Here is a 6,250-nt window from a genome sequence, read left to right as displayed (position 1 = left end):
TTGCATTTTTTAACTTTAGCAAAATACACAAGATAATTCTTTTTATTTCTTTGCATATATATTTTTATAGAGAAGATTGCTTATAGAATGACCTGTACTCATGTGCCTTTCTGACCTGAAGCTAATCTAGTGTCTACAGATTTTGTCAAAAAATTTTCAAAGAACCTTAATATTGTAAAACAGTAGTACAGAACACTTAGCACAGTACAGAAGAACAGGCTCTTGGTTTATGTTTAAATTCTGGCATAGGATGAGACCACAGGTAGTATAGGTTTCCCTGTGATGTGTATGTGTGTGCTAAGTTGCTTCAGTTGTGTCCAACTCTTCACAACGCCATGGACCATAGACTGCTAGGCTTCTCTGTCCATGGGATTCTCCAGGCAAGAATACTGGAATGGGTTGCCATCTCCTCCTCCAGGGGGATCTTCTCAGCCCAGAAATCAAACTTGCATCTCTTATGTCTCCTGCATTGGCAGGAGGATTCTTTACCAATATCCCCACCTGGGGAGCCCCTTCCTGTGATGTAGATATTATCTTATAGCAAGAGTTGATGAGAGAACCTTTTCACAGCTTCTAGTCTGCGTAAGTTGACTCACTTGGGATAAGTTAGAGTTATCTGAACTGTGTTGTCAAACTGTAGGGAGAGATGTCTTTTTTTTTTTTTAAGTTCTTAAAGTACCTTACTTTAGGTGTTATCAGTGATACCCGATGAAGGCAGCAGAAAAGTCAAGAGACAAATGTAGTCAAATCTAGATTCTATCTCCTATAATCTTTTCAGTCAGGAGTTCTAGGTTCTAGAACCAGGTTTGTAAAATATTGAGGGACCTTCTAAAGGAGCCCACTGATAGTCAAATGATTAATATCTTTTTCTTTGTCTTTCTTTCTTGGGCAGTGGAGGTTGGAAATGCATTCAGGGTCACGAAACCTTTTTTTGTATGATTAATTTTCTGAGAAGAAATATTCTACCTTCCACCCAGATAGTGTTTCTCTTGGATACATATATTTTTAGAACAATTATGTTACTGTGTTTTTAAGTTCTGAGTTCCTGACTTGGAATATGGTATAGACAGTTGCAGAATAGGTAAGTCTTACTTAAAAAGTATTTATTACTTCCTGTGCCACCAAATAGTACTAGTGCCTAATGTATACAGATCTGTATACTAATGTATACAGATACATTCTTAAAAATGACAGGAGAGTTATCTTTTGGTGATAGTTTAATTTGTTGATACACTGTGTAGTTTTGAGATTTTAAGAAAGTGCTACTTTTTTAAATGAGAAAGGAGATGGCTTAAAAACAAGTTTCTTTTAAATACCAGTAAATTACTTGACAGTTTGATTTATTGTGATTGAAAGGGTTTTTAGTTGATCTAATTTTAGATCGTAGAGAATGCTTCACAAAAATACCTGGTTAGTCAGTTAGAACAGTGGTGGACTTTCCTGGTGGTCCAGTGGTTAAGACTCTGTGCTTCCACTGCAGTGGGCACAGATTGGATCACTAATCGGGGAAGTTCTACATGCTTCGGAGTACAGCCAAAAAAAAATTAATACAGTGGTATTTTTCATACATATTGTTAAAAATCAGAATTTGTGGAGTGATAGGGGTTGCTAAGAGTTGAACACGACTGAGCAACTTCACTTTCACTTTTCACTTTCATGCATTGGAGAAGGAAATGGCAACCCACTCCAGTGTTCTTGCCTGGAGAATCCCAGGGACGGGGGTGCCTGGTGTGCTGCCATCTATGGGGTCGCACAGGGTCGGACACGACTGAAGCCACTTTAGCAGCAGCAGCAGTGTTACACAGTGACACTTTATCAAGGAGACTGTATTAGTAGGCAGCGTCAGATAAGCTTTTCCTGACCACTCAGACTAAATATCTTGTAACTTTTTGTCATATTATCTTGTGTATAACACTCTTGTTTCCCTTGTGTATATATGTATGTAGGTGTGTATGTGTGTGTGTGTGTGTGTGTATTTGTATTTAGTGATTATTTTCATGCTGGAATGAAAATTCAATGAGAAACCTTTTTCTCTTTTTTATGAAAACCTTTATTAAGTGCCTGAATGCACATGGCCTGAACTATGTATGTGCAGTTTAAGGCCTGAGTGCTTGGCTGAAGCCAGGAAAACCATTGGCCTATATCCTGTCTGCAGAACGTCTGCTGTTCATAGTTGGGTCAGTCCTGTGGCATGCAAAGGAGAAGATAAATATCCCAGAGCAAGATTATGCTGAAGTGGAATAATACCGTGGGTATGGACACTGAGCCATCCCTTCTAGTTAACCCCTTGGGATATAACCTGAGCACCTGAATTATAGCTTCTGACTCATAGTGGGTAGTCAGTAAGTATTTGATGGTGGATGGAGGATATTCTTTTCTCTCTCTCTTTTTTTTTTTTTTTTTTTTTTTGAGGGAGGAGTAGCAGGGTCAGATTTGAGTGCAATATAAATAACTTGAATTCATTTTCATAAAGACTGTGCCAGGAAAATATATCTGCTTACTAAGGAATACATTTAACAGTTTAAAAATGAAGAATTAAGAACTCCTTAGTTTTAAGGCTTGCTGATTTTCATCATTGTAACTCTTAAAGGAAAATATAAATTGTGATAATTAAATTGAAAATTCAAGAGAAATTTTGGTTGATGAAGTGATAATACATTTGTGATAAAAGTTATAAATACAATTAAAATTTTAGAAAAACTTGAATACCGTGAAATCACTAAAAAAAAAAAAATTAAAGGAAAAATCTCTGAGGCAGACCTTTATTCTAGAATCTGGAGGAAAAAAGAAGTATAAAGTAGACTTTAAATAGGATAAAGATTGCCAGAGCAGGCCAATCTGAGGCTAAGTGTTATCAGCCAGGAAAAATGCCCTAGCACAGATGTTAGATGGAGGAACCCAGAAGTAAAACCTGCAAGCTGCTGTTGAGTTAGATTATGTTGGATCCATCATGGACTCTCCTTGTTCAGTGCAATCTTCTATGTCCAACACGGTGTCTGGCATTTAGTATTCTCTGCATAAAAATTTTTCCTGAGAACTGCATTCATATAAAGGTAGTAAATTCCTGAGAGCTGATTTCAGACATTTTAGAACTTCCCTGGTGGCTCAGACGGTAAAGCGTCTGTCTACAATGTGGGAGACCTGGGTTCAATCCCTGGGTTGGGAAGATCCCCTGGAGAAGGAAATGGCAGTCCACTCCAGTACTATTGCTTGGAAAATCCCGTGGACAGAGGAGCATGGTAGGCTACAGTCCGTGGGGTCACAAAGAGTAGGACACGACTGAGCGACTTCACTTCACTCAGAAGTATCTTTAATGCCAGATTGTGGTAGATTTTTACCTATATATAATTTTTTAAAAATTCTTTTAACCTTTTAGGGCAAAGGATCGGAATTTGTGCCTTTGGCTCTTGCTAATACAGTTGACCCTTGAACAGTGCAGGGGTCAGCAGCACTGACCAAAAATATCGTAAATTTACGTTGTCTGTTTACAAGATAAACCTAAATTGTCTGTCAGATACTAAGACTAGACATCAAAAAATGAAAAGAAAATATGAGAAAGAAATTAATATTTATAGCTATAACAGTTCATGCACTGATAACAAGGAATCTGATTGCTTTATTATAGCCTAGTATAATTGATATGATTGCTTTGTAGTAGCCTAACCTAACACTAATGAATGAATCATTATAAAATTTTTATGGCATGCAGTGTTTCAGTCATATTCATAATACAGTATTAGAAACATTGTTACAGTAAAAACACCCCACTTACTTGTGATGATAAGCAGTTTCTCCAGTTATGACAGAGCATTTTGCTCTATGGTAATGTAATTGTTTGAAAGCAAAGTTATAAAACAGTAAGAAAACTAACGCATTATTAATTTTGAATACCACTTACCTTATGCCTGTATAAGAACAGGCTGTCCACTTCATTGCAAGTTTTGCATATGATGTATTACCCAGTGAATACTTGGGTGATGATGATACAAAAAAATCTCATACAGTTCTTGCTGTGTAGTTACTAAATTTTTCGAAGGAAGACCATACATATGCATTAGATGTTTGTTAACTGTACGACATGATTAGTATTTACTGTTTAAGTGGAAGTGGGTCATAAGAAAGGTCTTCATCCTTGTTGTCTTCACATTGAGTAGGCTGATGAGGAAGAGGAAGATAAGAAGTTAGTCTTGCTGTCTCAGGGGAGGCAGAGGTGGAGGAGGTAGAAGGGGAGCAGGAGTGGCAGGCACTTGGTATAACTTTATGGAAATATTTCATAATTTCTTTCTTTTTTTGCTTTTTCATTTTTTCTGAAACTTTCTGTATGGTACCCATCTTTCTACCATTTTGGGAAGATTCCCCTGGAGAAGGGAATGGCTACCTACTGCAGTAGTCTCACCTGGAGAATTCCATGGACATTATAGTCCGTGGGGTCGCAAAGAGTTGGACATGACTGAGAGACTTTCACTTTCACTTTCCTACCATTTGCTTCAATTTCAGTTCCTGTATCATAAAAGGGTCCATGCTGTAAAAAAGAAGTCAAAAGCAGTCTTGAATAATCAGACCTTATCTGCCAGACATTAGATTCTGTCTAATGTCAGTTTGTTTTCTGGCACTCGTTCTTCTCTCCCTCTCTCTTTTAAATTGAAGTATAGTCCATTTACACTGTCGTGTGAGTTTCTGGTGTACAGCAAAGTGATTCAGTTTTATATATGTATTCTTGTTTGTATTCTTTTCAATTATGGTTTGTTATAAGATAATTGGATATAGTTCCCTGTACTATACAGTAGGACATTGTTGTTTATCTATTTTATATGTAGTTTTTTGTATCTGCTAATTTCAAACTCCTGATTTGTCCCCTCCCTCCCTATTCCTCTTGGTAGCCATAAATTTGTTTTCTTTTTTGTGAGTCTGTTTTCTAAATTATTACATTGGTATCATATTTTAGATTCCACGTATAAGTGATGTCATGTGATATCTGTCTTTCTATCTAACTTACTTCACTTAGTATGATAACCTCTACATCCATCCCTATTGCTGCAAATGCCATTTTTTCATTCATTCTTACAGCTGTGTAGTAAGTACATTGTATATTACACATTGTGTATCCTGGTAGCTCAGCAGTAAAGAATCCACCTGCAAGGCAGGAGACACACAGAGATGCGGGTTTGATCCCTGGGTCAGGAAGATCTCCTGGAGAAGAGAATGGCAACCCACTGCAGTATTCTTGCCAGCAAAATCCCATGTACAGAGGAACCTGATGGGCTACAGTCCATAGGGTCGCTAAGAGTCGGACATGACTGAAGTGACTAAGCACGCACATATATTTATACTTGCTTGCTTGCCAAGTCGCTTCAGTCGTGTCCGACTCTGTGCAACCCCATAGACGGCAGCCCACCAGGCTCCCCCACCCCTGGGATTCTCCAGGCAAGAACGCTGGAGTGGGTTGCCATTTCGTTTTCCCATGCATGAAAGTGAAAAGTGAAAGTGCAGTTGCTCAGTCATGTCCGACTCTTAGCGACCGCATAGACTGCAGCCCACCAGGCTCCTCTGTCCATGGGATTTTCCAGGCAAGAGTACTGGAGTGGGTTGCCACTGCCTTCTCTGATATTTATACTGCATCTTCTTTATTCATTTATCTGTTGATGGATATTTGGGTTACCTCCATGTCTTGGCTATTGTAAATGGTGCTGCTGTGAACATTGGAGTGAACATGTTTTCAAATTAGAGTTTTCTCTAGACATGTGCCCAGAAGTGGGACTGCTGGGTCATATGGCAATTCTGTTTCTTAGTTTTCCAAGAAACTTTATAGTGGCTGAGCCAAGTTACATTTCCACCAACAGTGTAGGAGAGTTTCCTTTTCTCCACACCATCTCCAGCATTTATTATCTGTTGACTTTCTGATGATGGCCATTCTGACTAGTATGAGGTGATGTCGCATTGAAGTTTTCATTGGCATTTCTTTAATAATTAGCAATGTTGAGCACCTTTTCATATACCTATTGGCCACCTATATATCTTCTTTGGGGGAAGTATCTGATTAGGTCTTCTGCTTTTGATTGGGTTGACTGCTGCTGTTGTTTTTGTTACTGAGTTGTATGAGCAATTATTTGTATATCTTGGAAATTAAGCCCTTGTTGGTCACATTGTTTGCAAATATTTTCTCCCAGTTGTAGGCTGTTTTATTTATGGTTTCTTTTGCAGTGCAAAAACTTATAAGTTTGGTTATGTCCCATTTGTTAATTTTTTGCTT

At 38.1% G+C, this 6,250-nt stretch overlaps 1 protein-coding gene across 2 annotated transcripts in view; it reads left to right on the top strand.

The window, feature by feature from the left end:
• FUT8 (fucosyltransferase 8) overlaps positions 1–6,250 on the top strand; it is a 318,989-nt gene that overhangs the window by 68,675 nt on the left and 244,064 nt on the right. The window lies entirely within an intron of this gene.

This window comes from Capra hircus, chromosome 10, assembly GCF_001704415.2.
Source record: "Capra hircus breed San Clemente chromosome 10, ASM170441v1, whole genome shotgun sequence".
NCBI lineage: Eukaryota > Metazoa > Chordata > Mammalia > Artiodactyla > Bovidae > Capra > Capra hircus.
The sequence above is the reverse complement of the archived record's forward strand: the minus strand, read 5'-3'. Positions and strand labels throughout refer to the sequence as shown.